The sequence below is a fragment of the Canis lupus genome, chromosome 12, assembly GCF_011100685.1.
Source record: "Canis lupus familiaris isolate Mischka breed German Shepherd chromosome 12, alternate assembly UU_Cfam_GSD_1.0, whole genome shotgun sequence".
NCBI lineage: Eukaryota > Metazoa > Chordata > Mammalia > Carnivora > Canidae > Canis > Canis lupus.
The window spans coordinates 64,445,143-64,461,291 of NC_049233.1; the positions used below are offsets into that span (position 1 = coordinate 64,445,143).

At 44.4% G+C, this 16,149-nt stretch overlaps 2 long non-coding RNA genes across 2 annotated transcripts; both read right to left on the bottom strand.

Moving 5' to 3' along the window:
• Window positions 1-538: 538 nt before the first annotated feature.
• Window positions 539-2,045, bottom strand: LOC111098186. The gene is made up of 3 exons (XR_005367484.1): window positions 1,852-2,045; window positions 1,334-1,398; window positions 539-1,243 (listed from the first exon to the last, which is right to left on the bottom strand). It is a non-coding gene; the product is annotated as an uncharacterized LOC111098186 (long non-coding RNA).
• A 9,368-nt stretch (window positions 2,046-11,413) lies between these two features.
• LOC119874310 lies at window positions 11,414-15,573 on the bottom strand. The gene is made up of 2 exons (XR_005367485.1): window positions 15,512-15,573; window positions 11,414-11,907 (listed from the first exon to the last, which is right to left on the bottom strand). It is a non-coding gene; the product is annotated as an uncharacterized LOC119874310 (long non-coding RNA).
• Between the last annotated feature and the right edge of the window lie 576 nt (window positions 15,574-16,149).

Here is a 16,149-nt window from a genome sequence, read left to right on the forward strand (position 1 = left end):
GTCTGCAGGATCCTGAGTACCAACACCCTAACCAGATGGACTACCCTACCAAGGGATGATGGGAGGTGAAAGACCGAATAGTTGCTGCTTAGACCTTTCCAATTCTACCAAATTCCTAATCCCGTGTCTGCTGTCTCAATCTGCTCCACCCCATAGGAGCAACAATTAAACCATAGGCAGACTTGAACCTTAATCTAAAAACATCAGAATCAGCTTCAGTTCCCCAAACCAGCCTCATTGTAGCATCTTATCCTGGACAAATAGATGACAAAGATTTACTTACTTGCTTGCTTATCTATTTACTGCAACTCTCTCAGGAAAGTTGAGTCGATTAAAAAGCAAAAGTTACCAGATGGTAGAGATCTTAGATCTGTGCTTTGAGGAGGTAATAAGCCTTTTGAACAAACTGCACAATAAAAGACAAGGGGAAAATTCCAGAGGACTTTTGTACAGATTCTTTCTTATCATTTCATGATATGGTTTTCACATCAGATATTTAACAGCCCATCAATCTGATTATGGTACAATTAGTCCCAGTTCCAAACCTGATTAGCCACTCTGGTCCTGTTTCTTACAAAGATTAATTTTAGATTTTTCTCAATTAAGATGAAATGTCAACCAAAATGTAGTACATGAAAAGTGTTATTAACATTATCATAATAACAACTTATGCTCCCTCCGCTTTAAAGCATAGAACACATTTGCACAATGAGTGGTAGAAACCCTTCTCTTCTCAATTTTGAAGAAAAACACAAGACGCTGGAACCAAATACGAATGAAATATTCTGCCGAGAGCTTTTTGCAAATGTTGCTCTAATTCGTGCAAAATCATATTTATCTATCTCCATTTGGTGAAGTTTACCTGGTTCATGCCCACACAGTTGACAAAGATGATGTATTAAACTCCTGTAAGAAATTATAACTTTGGAAACACCCATTGGATTCCACGCTCTTCTGTTTGCACAGCCAAGCGCCCTTTATGAATTAACAATGAGATTTTACAGAACTGATTTTCCTTGGGAATTACAGGAGATATTCTATTTTTAACCAGAAGCTTAAAAAGTATGATGAGATCACTGCTTTACAGTAAGTCTGCATACGACCTCAGGAAAAGTTGTCATCAAGGGAACCAATGAAATAGCAAAGATGAGGAGCCTGATGGAGGAAATCATGGCTAAGCTTCTTGACAGACAAAAGTTGCTGTTACTTCTCTTTGCCATGAAAGTCTGTGTCTGTATGATGGCTTCAGAAGAGAGAAGAAATGAGAAACTCAGCTTCTACATGATCAGCCAGGGACTAGAGAAAATCCCCAGTCACTGGCACAGAAGCTCACCTTAGCATTTATATTCTGAACCAGTTCTAGGAATGAAATCTCAAAGGCAAAGCTGGCAGTTTTATCTGATGGAAAAATGAATTAGAAACATGTTCAATTTACATTTTTGGAAATGAAGAAAAGCATCAAGAAAAAGATTAAAACCATTTTTTAGACAAAAATCCAGGAGCCTAGAAATAATAACTGCTAATATTTGGGGTGTTTACCCAATATTTTTGAAAAAGAGAACTAGAACCGTGTGTGTGCATGACAGAGTGGGGGGGGCGGTGGAGTGTAATCTTCTTTAAACAATATTAGGGGGACGCCTGGGTGGCTCAGCAGTTGAGCATCTGCCTTTTGCTCAGGGCGTGATCCCCGGGTCCTGGGATCAAATCCTACATTGGGCTTCCTGCATGGAGCCTGCTTCTCCCTCTGCCTGTGTCTCTGCCTTTCTCTCTGTGTGTCTCTCATGAATAAATAAAATAAAATAAAATAAAATAAAATAAAATAAAATAAAATAAAACAATATTAGGATCTACCAGATATGAGTGTACAATTGAAGGGCTATCCCTACAGGACCAGCTGGAAGAGTCTGTTCCTTCTCTCTAACACTGATGGATGCCAGCAACCATCATGATGCTACAGGTGTAAAGATGGCCCTCTACTTTTCTCTTCACAGCACAAGGCTGGTAAGATGAAGTGATTGCAAGAGTTCATCTCCAGAGGTGGAACTTCAAAGTGTGTGGAGCCCATTATCTCACAATAGAGAATCACCAGGTTTGTTATGTTCCATTGAGCCAATCCCACCTTTAAAAAGAATGGCAAGGTCTAGCCCTAAAGGGATGTGACGGTTCCCTTTGGGAACCTCTGCCACTGATGCAGGAGGAAATGGCCACACAGGGGAAAGCCTTCCTGTCTCTACTGCTAGTAGAGACCATGAATGGGAGAGAAAGGAGAACTAGACTGAGCACTGCTCACCAGGCACTGAGCCAGCCATGCTATCAACAAACATTCCCTTCAGCCCTCCAGCAATGGTATTTATTTTACTATTAATGAAACGGAGGTTCAGGGCCTAAAGTCACCAGCTAACAAGTGGCAGAGCCAAGATTTAAATCCAGATCTCTCGGGGCACCTGGGTGGCCCAGCGGTTGAACAACTGCCTTCAGCTCAGGTTGTGATCCCAGGGTCCTGGGATCAAGTCCCGCATCAGGCTTCCCACAGGGAGCCTGCTTCTCCCTCTGCCTGTGTCTCTGTCTCTCTCTCTCTTTGTGTCTCTCATGAATAAATAAATAAAATCTTAAAGAAAAAATAAATCCAGATCTCTTCATCACCGACCCTCCCCATTACTCAAAGTTCTACATCACCAGAACCAGCTCTGTCTCCTTAGTGACACACAGGATGAAAAGGTCACTCTAAGTGCCTGCAGAGCCTCAGAATCCAACATCTCATCTATCTGTTCATTCAATATCTACTAAGCACCTACGACGTGCCAGGCACTATTCTAGATGTTGGTGATATAACAGTGAACAAAAACAAAGCCCTTGTATTCGAGAATAAAGAAATTACCTATACGTGTGTATTTGTGTGTGTCTGTGTGCTTTTGGATGAATGGATAGATGATAGATAGATGATAGATAGATAGACAGACTATGTCAGTACTGATAAGAAAGAGTAAAGCATACGGGGGCAGAGAGTGACCAGAGTGGTGTTATTCATTAGTTTTCTGTGGTTGCCATAACAAGTTATCACAAACCTGATGGCTTAAAATAACAGAAACTTGTTCTCTCAGTCTGGAGGCCAGAGGCCAAAATCAACATTATTAGGAGGGCCTGCCTCCTCCAGCAACTGTCGGGGACATTCCCTTGCCTGTCTCTTCACCTCCTGGCAGCTGCCGGCATTCCACGTGGCTGCATCACACTAACCTCTGCCTACGTCTGCATGTGACCTACGTCCTCTCCTGTCTGTCCCGACTCTTCCTCTGACTTTCTCTCATAAGGACACTTGTCATTAGATTTAGGAGCCACCCAAATAATCCAGGATGATATCCTCGTCTCAAAAATCCTTAACTTTGTTGCATCTGCTAGGACCCATTTTTCCAAATAAGTTCACATTCACAGGTTCTGGGGACCAGAATGGAGACAGATACAACCTGAGGAGAGGCTACTCTTCAACCCACTATGGGTTGCTGTTACTATTTCTCGTGATGTGGTCTGGAAAGTCTCCCTATTAAAAGGACACGGGAGCAGGGACCCGAATAAGATGAGGAGCATATGGAGATACCTGGGCAAGTGGCCAGAGGGAGGAACAAGTCCGGGGGCCCTGGGTTGAGTGTGCCCTTGGCACCTCTGAGCCACAGTGAAGAAAAGGTTGTGTGGCTGGAGAAGCATGAACCTGGGGAGTGTGACGTGAGAAGAAATACATCGTGGTGAACGACCTGTTGCCCTGTCTGATGGCATAAGGTCTGTTGATAATAAGCTGTTTCCATTGTGTGGCCTACAGGAAGCCAACAGATCTAACACTTGGTGACACGACACATACAAGAACTATACGCTGCCAAGTTTCTTCAAGTATTTCATGAACTCCAGCAGAGTAAACTTTATTATCAAAAGGTTCATTCCAGCCTACCAACTATATCCCGGCTATTTTGCAAATTGACACCTCTGAAAGAGTTTCCCTGGCCCCATCCCCATCTGGGCTACATAACCCCCTCTTGTGTTTCCCTAGAACCCCGTGCACGGCTGTCCCGCACTCATCGTGATGTGCTGTGATGAGTCGCCACCAACCCCATCAGGCTGGGGTGTCTTCCAGTCCAATCTCCACACTTCTTGAGGGCAGAAAATAATTCATCTTCATATTCCCCACACATACACAGTGTCTGGCCTGCGACCAGCAAGCAATTAATGCACGTCAGAAGGAACTGGATGAATGAGCCAATAGAGAGAAGATCTCATTTCTCCATTCTTGGAATACCCCCAATCACAACTCCGAAGAAACTTTTAGCCTTGGAGGGTTTAAGTTAACCTGAGCGTCAATAGACCTCAGAATACATTTAATCTTCAAACCTAAAGATTAGTAAAATAAGAGACAGAGCTTTGCTTCCTGTTATTACCATTAGTGCATTTAGAGGTGGGAGACCTTGGTTGTGGTTCATCTTTGCCTGATAACTGCGGGACCACAAGGCAAATGTCTTCTCATCTTTCAGATAGAAGCCACCCCATGAGCATGAGCCCTGTGGGCCATGGGGCTTCCTCGGATAAGAGGAGGCTGGACCTGAGAGACCATAAGGCCCTTTCTCATTCCAAGAGCTCGGGGCCTCCTGCGAAGTCCTTAAAATACTTCAGAGCATTGTAATTACTCATTTAAATTCAAAACTCGCTCTTGTCTGTGTTCTCAGCCAGCTGTTGTCAACAATCCAGGCCCTTTTCGTGACAACCCACCTGAGCCTGAGAACTTCTTTCTCTGTGATTCTCACTGTGTCATCAACTTCTATGGTTCTAAGCTAAAGCCTATTTATCAAACTTTTCTGCTGAAATACCCCCAAAAGCAGAAGAGAATAAATGACTTACTATTACAAGAAAACCTGGGAGCAGTTCTAGGGACTGCTTTCCAGAGGCTAAAAAAAAATTATTTAAATTTTCTTTAGATTTTTTTTTATTATTATTTATGAGAGAGAGAGAAAGTGAGAGAGAGAAACAGAGGGAGAGGGAGAAATAAACTGGTTCGATCCCAGGACCCTGGGACCATGACCTGAGTCAAAGCCTTCACCAACTGAGCCGCCCAGGGCGGGGCTCCTAATTAATTTTTTTTTAATTTTTACTTTTTTTTTTAGATAGGTATTTTTAAATCTGCATTGAGTATCTAAAAATTCATATGAATTTTGTCCTCTATTATGTATCTGCTTGTTTAATGTTTTTCTTCCCCAACATCTCTGAGGGAAATCACTGCTCAATGCTTATTCTGGGTTGGAGGTACTAGGTGGCCCAGCACCCTGGAGCCCTGAGAGAGGCATTCCCCGGTGTGAGGAGTGAGCTGGACTTATGTCTTCCCTGACAGAAATAATGCTGCAGGAGCATCTACAGGCAGAAAAAGCTGAGAGGGTGACCAAGGCCCGATTTGTCCTCTGTTCCCTTGCCTCCACCGGGACCTACCCCTCCTCCCCCGTTCCTCATTGCTCTGGTAAACTGAAACGGGGTGGGACTTTGGCAAAGCCTGACTGAACATTAGAGAGAGTAAAAGGGAAATAAATGAGGAGAACAAGAAGTTCAGACGGGCTTGGGAGGCGCTGGGCCCATCTGCCCACAGCCGGCTCCCTCCCAGGCCTTGGGCTGCCCATTCTCAGCGGTGCTCTGAGGTCGCCTCAGTCAGACCTTCTCCTCACTGGCTCTGTCTTCTCATCTTTCAGATAGAAGCCACCCCATGAGCATCAGCTGCTCGGTCCAAGCAGGCCCGGCCTTGCAGCCTTGTGGCTGCCACTTCCTCACCAGGCTGCCTGCAGGGGGGCCGCCTTCTGATCTGCCAAGAGGCACCTTACAGTGTGGGCTGACCCTTTCTTTACAGACTGTCTTTCAAGAATTGGGGAGCTTCTAGAAAAAAGATACCTCCCGTGGATACACATCACCTCCCACCACAGAAGCTTGCTCTCTCTCTCTCTCTCTCTCTCTCTCTTAGTCTCTCAGGAAGCAGCCCTTTGGGCAGGCTGGGTTTCTGCCCCCACTGTCCCCTGCAGTCCCCTGCAGGGCTTGGAGAAGGTCCCAGAAGACAATGGAGGCATGGGGTGGGGTGGGGGTGGGGGTCAGGGAGCTTCCCAGGTGGCTCTGAAATCCCCCCCACAAGGCCAGGTGTCTTGTCTGGTCACCTGCAGCAGACCTTGTTCTAGGCAAACCTGGACCAGCACTGGACGGCCCGTGGGTTTTCCCTCATTGTTATGAAACCCACTATCTCAGAAATGAAGTCTCTTTTTGCCCAGTTGTTTTTAGTCCTGCCCTAAAGCAAGCTTGCTTTGATTTCTTTCGCTTCTCACAACGTTGGCAGAAAATGCTTTTCTCGTTTGCCTCTTCTCTGAAGACTTTTATACTCTCCTGTTCCCCTTACATTTTTTTTTCTTCCTAGAATCTTCTTATCTCTTGCCACCACCACCCCCACCACCCCCCACCCCCCCGCCGCAATGCCTCTTCCAAGGGAAGAAAGCCAACTTTTCACTTTTGAGCATTAACCAAGCATCTCAGGGTCACCAATGGGCCTCCTTGGGGAGGTGCTCACTCCTTTGGGTGTGGAGGCCACAGGCTGTTTCCTGGGTAAAGATGACAGGTTTCTGGAGAAAGCCTTGAGGCCCTAGAAGTTCTTTCTAGACAGATCCCGCCCACTGTGGCCACAGATATCAGAAGTAATTTCTTCAGCATTGATCTACATAAGACTGTCAAATGCCATTTAGGATTACAAATGAAGAACGTTCCCTATACCTTACCAAACACACACCTTAAAAATGGCAAAGAGTTAATTTAGAAGTTTCTGTGACAATTTTGCCAACCATCTATGATCACAATTTATTACCACAGGTTGTGGGGTAAGTGTCCAGGATACACCACTGTGGAATAAAAATTATTTTGCACAGAAGGCAGTTGAGTTCTCGAACTCTCTTATCCGCCTAAAAGCAGAGCATCCTCAAAGAGTTCAAAAAAATTCAGCTATCATGAATCCACTGCCCAGGGCCACGGGAGGTGAGAAGTCTCCACACCACACCTAAACAGACTTGTCACAAAGCTCTCATATCAATGTGAGCCTGAGGGCTCATTCATGTCTCCAGAAGGTTCTTTATTCTCCTAGAAGTGTCCTCCCCCCTTCCCTTCCCCATTAAGATGTTATGAAACCTCAAATTTTAACCACCCCTTTGAGTCACATTTTTCTGTGAACCCCTGTATGTACGTTAATACAAATGCATGATTAAATTTTGTCTCATCTCTTGCTCATTGTGTCAGTTTAATCCACAGAACTAAGAACTAAACCTAAGAAGGAACCCTAAGAGTTTAGAGGAAAAGCTTTTTCTTTCTTGGAGCAAGGGTCTAAGATAGATTAAGAGGAGAGAACATGCTAACACCTACCTACTCTAAGATGATTAAATACTTTGCAAAGCATAAACAAGTGGAAAGTTGAAAGATGACTTGGTGTCTTTAAAATGTAAACTTTATACAAATCATGAAAATCAATGTTTTTATACTGCCCTTCAAGCTATTCCTGATACGTTACATTTTACATAATACCCCCATTAAGCTTGGCTTCTTGTTTGGAAAGCAGAACACGATAAAAAGGTTTGATTAAGGGGAGGGGGGGTAAAGCCTAGACAATGAAAATCCAGGATCTGAAAAGACTGTACAGTGTGCATTCAGAGGAGGTGCAGCCCTGTTACTTCCCACTGACAGATTATATAAATTATTGTTTAATCTGCTAATACACATGCTATTCCTTTTGATAATCATATTAATTTTGTTAAGACTTAAACTAATTGTTACTAAAAATGTACAAAAGCTTCAGACAACAAGCAAAAGGAATGAACCAAACATTTGGTTGAATCTCAACAATTCAGCAGATAGTTACTGGAAAACCTAAGTGCCCAAATTTTATTATTTATTTATTTATTTAGATTTTATCTATTTATTCATGAGAGACACAGAGAGAGAGGCAGAGACACAGGCGGAGGGAGAAGCAGGCTCCATGCAGGGAGCCCGACGTGGGACTCGATCCCAGAACTCCAGGATCACATCCTGGGCTGAAGACAGGCGCTAAACCCCTGAGCCACCCGGGCTGCCCAGTGCCCAAATTTTACATGAAACATTCCTCTCTTCTCGTAAAGTTTAAGACAAACTACAATAAAAAATATATATAATCCTTAGGAATCCATTTGCTGCAATAAAACTCTGTAAGGAAGAAAGCAGGAGAATGGTGAATTCAGGATGAAGGTGATCATGAGTTGAGAGGTGGCAGGGGATGACATGGGAGTGAGGAAACCATATGGTTAAATGGAAATTATTAGAAAGGTCTTAGCTTTTGCTCAGGATGGTGGCTTCACAGTCACTTATTGCAGTATTTGACATGACTAAAGAATCAAGGAAATACATGAAAGGGAAACAAAAAACGGAAAGGTTCAGAAATGTGTCAGAAGCAGCAGCAAGCACACTCCCAGAGAAAACAAAGGAAGCTATGAGTGAAGGGGCTGGTGTTTACGGTGATGCAAAAAGAGCCTCTTGAGTAACTTGCACTAGAGACAGAAAAGTCTTTGAAAAGCAGAGTAAAGTCTTAAGCAAAAACCCTGAAAACTATTAGTAATGGAAACCCTCAGCTTCCTCCTAGCTCACCCCAGGCTGCTCTCCCCTCAGAGCCACTAAACACAGTTCTGGGGAACCCTTTGTGCTCTGAGCTCTTAGCTTTGACCAGAGCAATCACACAAGCTGGTGAGGGCAGAGGGCTCTGGACATATACTCACCTACCTCTCCACCCTCTAGAAAACCACACAATTCTTAAGGGCCAGAATCCAGCAGAAGAGAGACTGGAGTTTCTCTTTTTTATAAGGGAAATGAGTATAAAAACTTTGTAGGTCTAGACCCCAAATGGGAAAAAGAATTTGTTAATTCCTTATTCACAACCTCTTCCTGGGACAAAGATCCAGCTTAGATCTTCCCAAGGGAAGACAGCTCTCAATCTCCAAGCAAGCGACCCCTTTAGCTCCTCCAAAGAAAAGATGCCCCCTGCCTCTCCCCAAACAGTCCACTTCCTCAGTGTCACCCTAAGGAAATTACAAATCTCACACCCCAACTTGACCTGCATATGCAGAAAGTAGGCAGGAAACAGAGGTGAAAGAGGAAATTACACCCCTTGGGGTTGCACTGAGAGACTTAGATCTCATTGCCTAATTTAGACTGTTGGAATTCCGTACCATGCCCACTGCCCCTCTCTACCAACTGAGGCGTCAACCATTGTTTCAATGAGCAGTTAGATTGAATTAATATTTCACCCCTCATTTGGACTGGCCAGTAGTGTGCTGGTAAATGTTTAGCAGCAGGCTCTATTGGGGGAAAAAAAAATCTGTAACATTTGTCCATGTCCGTGATGTACACTCCCACTATGGCTGATTTCAAGCTACCAATATGACATCACCAAATCCAGAGCTGGGAAATGATGTGCACAATGAGCTGCTGTCAGCAGGCTTCCTCATACCACTAGCTGTAATACTTTCATCATAATTGATCATTATTTTGGTATGTAGCTTTACAAGTGGCCAATATTTTACAGCCATGGCTCAGTTTCTTTGTATGTACTTATTTATTTTTAAAAAGTGGGGGATTCCTGGGTGGCGCAGTGGTTTGGCGCCTGCCTTTGGCCCAGGGCGTGATCCTGGAGACGCGGGATCGAATCCCACATCGGGCTCCCGGTGAATGGAGCCTGCTTCTCCCTCTGCCTATGTCTCTGCCTCTCTCTCTCTGTGACTATCGTAAATAAATTTAAAAAAAAATAAAAATAAAGTAAATAAAATAAAATAAAAAGTGGGCTCTCAGCCCTGTGTAGAGCCCAACATGGGATTTGAATTCATGACCCTGGTGAATCTTGGCTTAAGACCTGAGCCAACATCAAGAGGCAGATGCTTAACTGACTGAGTCACCCAGGTGTACCATTACTTTGTTTTTTAAACATGGTAAAAATAAGACCCACTTCTCCAGATGGATTGTAAGAATCCAAGTGACAGGTACATAAAGTTCTTGATTCACATCAGCCCTACTTCCCTTATTTCCTTTCCTTCTTCTCGCATTATGCTCTAATTCTTCTTCCTCATTGCGAAGGCATAGCCCACCAAAGACTCAAGCCCAGGGGAATATGACTTAGAGCTTCAGAGATGGAGAAGTGCTCCAGTTGACGGCAAATTGGATCGCCAAGAGGACATTTTCTTACGGAGAGATGTTAGCAGACCCTATATTAACATTGCAGTCTACACCAAAAAAAAAATGGGTCTACCTACAAAGGGCTCCATGTTTGGCATTCCCCATAGTGGTGACCATGGAGACCCTTGCAGGAATGGGCAGCAGGTCCTACCTGGTGACAGATCCTACACAGAGGGAGCAGATTCTATGATAACACTGGCACCATGCAGCATCATAAATAGAGCATAGGTTAAATTTTGTGTGGTTGCCCCATTTCCTGGGGAAGGCATTTCTGTGGGAAAGTGCATTCTCAAATCCCAACTTATTAACCCATGTTGAATCCAGCTGGGTACTATTTGGGGGATATAAATATGTAAAAATACAGTCCCTGTATTATCCTCCTGATAATACAGGAGGTTTGCAAATTCTTCCTCCTTCAATTATGAAGTTATATCTCTTTCTTTATAGCCTAGTTTCTAGAAAGAGTGTTTTTTTTTACTTCACCTCACTCAGTGGCCCACACGGTTTCTCTCTATCCACTTGCCTGACAAGTTCTGGAAGAAATCACCCAAGGCTTCTGAAATAGTTTTGAAGATATGGCCACAAATTCTTTGATAATTCTCCCCTAGGGATCCCTGGGTTTAGCACCTGCCTTTGGCCCAGGACGTGATCCTGGAGTCCCAGGATCCAGTCCGGTATTGGGCTCCCTGCATGGAGCCTGTTTCTCCCTCTGCCTGTGTCTCTCCCTCTCTCTCTGTCTCTCTCTTTCTCTCTCTCTCTCTCTGTGTCTCTCATGAATATATAAATAAAATCTTTAAAAAAATAAAAAATAAATTCTCCCCTAAAGGTGTGGAGTGTAATGTCCCTTCTCTTGGCTGTGGGCTATACATAGTGATGTGCTTCAGGTGACTAGAATATGGCACAAATGGTTGGTTATATCACTTCCAAGATTAGGTTATAAAAAGACCTCAGTTCTTGGATCACTTGCTATGGAGAAAACTATGTCTTGAGCAGTGCCTCAGGCCCACAAGGGAGGATGTAAAGCCATCAATCAATAGTCATGCAAGTGGCCACCCTGGAAGTTGAACCTCCAGCCCCAGTCGAACCTTCAGAGACTGCAGCCCTGCCTGACAACTTGACCTCAAACTCAAGAGAGACTTTAAGCTGTTTCTGGCTTTCTGACCCTCAGAAACTGTGAAATAATAAATGTTTATTGTTTTAAACTGCTAAATTTTGGAGTGATTCATTATACAGTAATGGTTAGCTAACACAGCTTTCTGAGCTCAAAGCAGAATTTTTGAGTCAAGTAAAAGATAAAAGCATAGTTGTGGGGTCTCTCCTCTAGAAAGCTGTATTAGTTGATTTTGATGAACAATTGTACTCTTTTTGAAGGTAGATGATAACTCTCAGAAGCAGATGAAGAATTGCCTCAAGTAGCTAGAAAGGATACAGCCAGGGTAGCTCATAGAATTCCTAGATCTGTAAGAATTTGGGCCCCAGGGACTAGAATCCAGGGCTCAACTCTATCAGGATATTTCATCTCTGACCACTTGTTGTTGTATCTGCTTGCTTTGGTTTCTCTTTGAGTGTTTGCCGCATTCTTTTCCTGCTACAGATAGACCAGGCTGGAGAAGATGGCCCCATGATGTCGGTCCCAATGAGGCCACATGGAGAAGTGGAAAATTCTTTCTAAAAAGAAAGGATAATGATCACATATAAATGTCATGTGTCCACCACACTGGCAGGGAGGGATGACTCAATCTCCGGCCTAATGCTATCTCCTGAACTCCAGACCCACACATCAACTGACTCCTATACATCAAGTGACTCCCAGACATCTCCAGTTGGATAGTCATTGGTCGCTGTTACCAGTTTTCCAGGGCTGCTGCAACAAAGTACCAAAACAGGGTGACTTAGAACAATAAAATTTATTGTCTCACAATTCTGGAGACCAGAAGTCCAAAATCAAGGTGTTGACAGAGCCATGTTCCAAATCTCTGAAGGTACCAGGGGAGACTCTGGTCCAGGTGTCTCTCCCTGCTTCTAGTAGCTCTCTGGCTTATGGATGCATCACCCCAATCTCTGCCTTCATCTTTATGTGATTTCTCCTTGTGCGCATGTCTGTGTCTGTGTCCACAGTACCCTTTTTTATAGGGACATAGGCATATTGGATTAAGGCCCTCCCTAATGACCTCGTCTTAACTTGATTACGTCTGCAAAGACACTATTTCCCAAAAAAAGGGCCCATTCTGATGTACTGGAGGTTAGGACTTCAATATATGAATTTCAGGGAAACGCAACTGAGTCTATAACAGGCACCGTAAGACCTCTACTAGAGAATCCATTGTCTTTGTCTATTCTTCTTTCCCTCCCTGTTCGCTAAACCAGTTCCTTTCCCCCATAGACCTTGTCCTGGCTGTACACATCACCACATGCCCTGTCGTCCGAACCAGAAATCTGGAGTCATTTTAGTCTTCTTTTTTCTTCTATATTTAATCATTCATTTAGACCTGCCAGGGCTATACCTTAAATGTCTCTTAAATAGATCCCCTCTTCTCCAATCCCAGAGACACTACTTTCGCTCAGCTTCTTAATATTTCACGTCTGAATGTTACAGACACCTCCTAAATGGTTTCTTTACCTCCACTTTGGCTCTCTGTTCAGCCTCTCCCTCGCTCTCCTCCCATCAATCCATCCAATACCCAGACACCTGCACGACCTATCAAAAATATAAAAGGTTTTCATCACTTGCGAACTTTTTCAGTAAGACCCAGTAATACCAGACAAATCACAAAATCCCTGGTAAAACCCACCAGGCCAAAACCATGGTCCCTGCTTAGCCTCATCTCCGGCCATTCTTCTCTCCAATCTTTGCCCATAATGAAGTGCTTTCCATTCTGCTAGGTTGAGCCTCTCTTCTCCCCACCATCTACCTGTCAAATGGTTCCTCATTCTTTAGGGCTCAGCTCAAGAACTTCTGAGAAGCCCTCTGTCTCACTGTTCAGGCTGTTGGAACAGAAATACCATCAACTGAGTACCTTAACCACCAACCATTGATTTCTCAACAATTCTGGAGGGTAGCCATCCAAGATCAAGGAGCCAGCAGATCTGGTATGTCTGGTGAGAACCTGCTTTCTGGATTATAGGTATTTGCCTTCTCTCTGCTTGTTCACATAAAAGACAAAGAGAGAGCACGTTCTCATAAGGACACTAATCCCACCATGAGAGCTCTACCCTCACGGCCTAATTACTTCCCCAAAGCCCATCTTCAAACACCATCACACCGAGACTAGAGTTCCCACATATGAATTTCAGGAGGCACACAAACTTTCGGTCTATACCAACTTGTGTCCCGGTGCCCTGGGCTGTCTTGCTCAGTCCCTCTCTGTTGACACCTCTAGACCAAACCCCTGCCTCTGCGCTACCTCTTCCTAGCAAAGCTGCCACCAACCACTGCCCCAAATCAGCAACTGCACCTAACAGAACTCCACTAAGTATGCAAGGTCCCTACCCTGCTTTAGGGGAGCTTCTGCGTACCCAGAGGACACCAAGAGGTCTGTCAATTGGGGTAATCACTCAGACCCTAAACCAACTCTTGGACACAGACAGGCATTGTAATATGGTGATTTATAATAAGAAGTATGTATTTGGTCTTTGTCCCCTGTTGTTTGGCACAGGGCCCCTAAAAACCTTTGGAATTCCCTAAGTGTTCAGAGCCATAAAGTGTCTTTTGTTATGTGAATAAGGTGACTTTTGGACCACATGTAAGGATGGGGCTGGTTGCCAGAAGAACCAACCATGTGGTTAGAGGGTTGGAACTTTCTGCCCCAGCTATTCGCCTTTCCTTTCCAGGGAGGGGAGAAGGGCTGCAGGTCGAATCAATTGCCAAAGCCCAATGGTTTAATCAATCATGCCTATGTGATGAAGCCTCCATAAAAACCCAAATTATAGGGTTCAGAGAGCTTCTGGGTTGGTGAGCACATGGATGTGCTGGGACAGTGGCACACCTGGAGAGGGCAGGGAAGCTCTGTGCCCCTTCCTGCATACCTTGCCCTGTTCATCTCTTCGATCTGGATGTTTCTGAGATGTATACCTTTGTAATAAACTGGTAATCTAGTAAAGAAAATGTTTCTCTGAGTTCTGTGAGCCTCTCTAGTAAATTAATCATACCCAAGGTGGAGGGGCACAGGAAACTCTGATCTTTTCAGTCAGGGGCACAGACGGCAGCTTGGGCTCATTTGGCATCTGAAGTGGGGGAAGGGACAGCCCGAGTGGCTCAGCAGTTTAGCGCCTTCAGCCCAGGGCCTGATCCTGGAGTCCTGGGATGGAGTCCCACATTGGGCTCCCTGCAGGGAGCCTGCTTCTCCCTCTGCCTATGTCTCTGCTTCTCTCTCTCTCTCTCTCTCTGTGTGTGTGTGTGTGTGTGTGTGTGTGATGAATAAATAAATCTTTAAAAAAAAATGAAGTGGGGATCGGGGCAGTAGTCTTATAGGACTGAGCCCTTCATCTGTGAGATCTGATGCTATCTCCAGGTAGATGCTGGAGAGTAAGTTAAGTTGTAGAACACCCAGACAGTGTCCAAAAATTGCTTGTTGGGGTAGGGAGACCATCCCCATCCCTTGCCACGCCCCTACCTTTCTGGACGCTAACTTTCAAATTGGAGTCAGAATCCTTTTAGGCATCGATCCTCTTGGGCAGCAATGGGTGAGTGCCAGATGCTGTCCAAATGAGTCCTCTCTGGCACCAGCTTGAGGACCAGCTGGCTGAGGCCCTGCCACAGGCAAGGGGAGGCTGGCAATAGGCAGGGGATGATGACTCAGCTCCCAGGGTGCTCCTGAACCTGGATAGGGCCCTGACTGAGGCCCTTAGCTGGGACCTTGCACCCTAGCTCTTCCCACCAGGCCTTCACCTACGAGCAACTACAAAACCAACCAGCTAGATGTCAGTAATGGAAGAGTTAGAATATTCAGTTCCTACTGTGTAACAATGGAGCAGCAGCCTCTCCTTTATACTTTAGGCTCCAAAGGCCAGGGACTATCTCTTCAACTTTGTAAACCCAGCACTAAACACAGGAAGGGACACCTAGAAGTGACAATACCAGTAGCTCCATCTATTTGAGCACTCACATAGATAGTGTGTATCTATGTGCCACACACTCTACTAGGAGCTTTATGTGTACTCAGCCTTTTAATTGTCATGAGAATTTTATGAGGTTAGAGCTATTAATACTCCATTGCATAGCTGGGGATACTGAGGCACAGAAATATCAAGGAATTTGCTTGAAATTACACACCTAGGAAGAGCAGACCCAGGATTTGAAACCTGGCTCTCTGGCTCCAGAATCCAGTTTTCGCCTTTAAAAAAAAAAAAAAAAAAAAAAAAAAAAAAGATTTATTTATTTGCTTATTCATTTTAGAGAGAGAAAATGAAAATGAAAAAGTGGGGGACAGGGAATAGAGGGAGAAGGAGAGAGAGAATCCTGAAGCAGACTCCCTGCTGAGTGTGGAGCCCAACATTGGGCTCTATCCTAGGACCCTGGGATCATAATCTGAGCTGAAATCAAGAGTCAGCAGCTTACCTAACTGAGCCACCCAGACATACCTACACTTTCAGCTTTTATACTCTATGGCCTATCGACTAATACTGATTAATTTTTATAAATGAAATTAAAATGGTAATTTCTTCATTTTATTTAAGTACACACAAAATCACTTTGGGGCCTCCAGGAAGGTATCGCAAGGCTGTAAGTTTTCATCTTCTAAAGTAGCTGAAATATGAAACCACTGTCTGGGCAGTTACCAGGCCATGAGTACTAAGAAGCCATAGAGAGAGAAATCTATAGTGTTTTTCACCCTTGAACCCCAAACCAAAAACCATGAGGGCAAATGCCCTGATACAAATTTGTAATGGAACCATTTCTCACATGGGCCA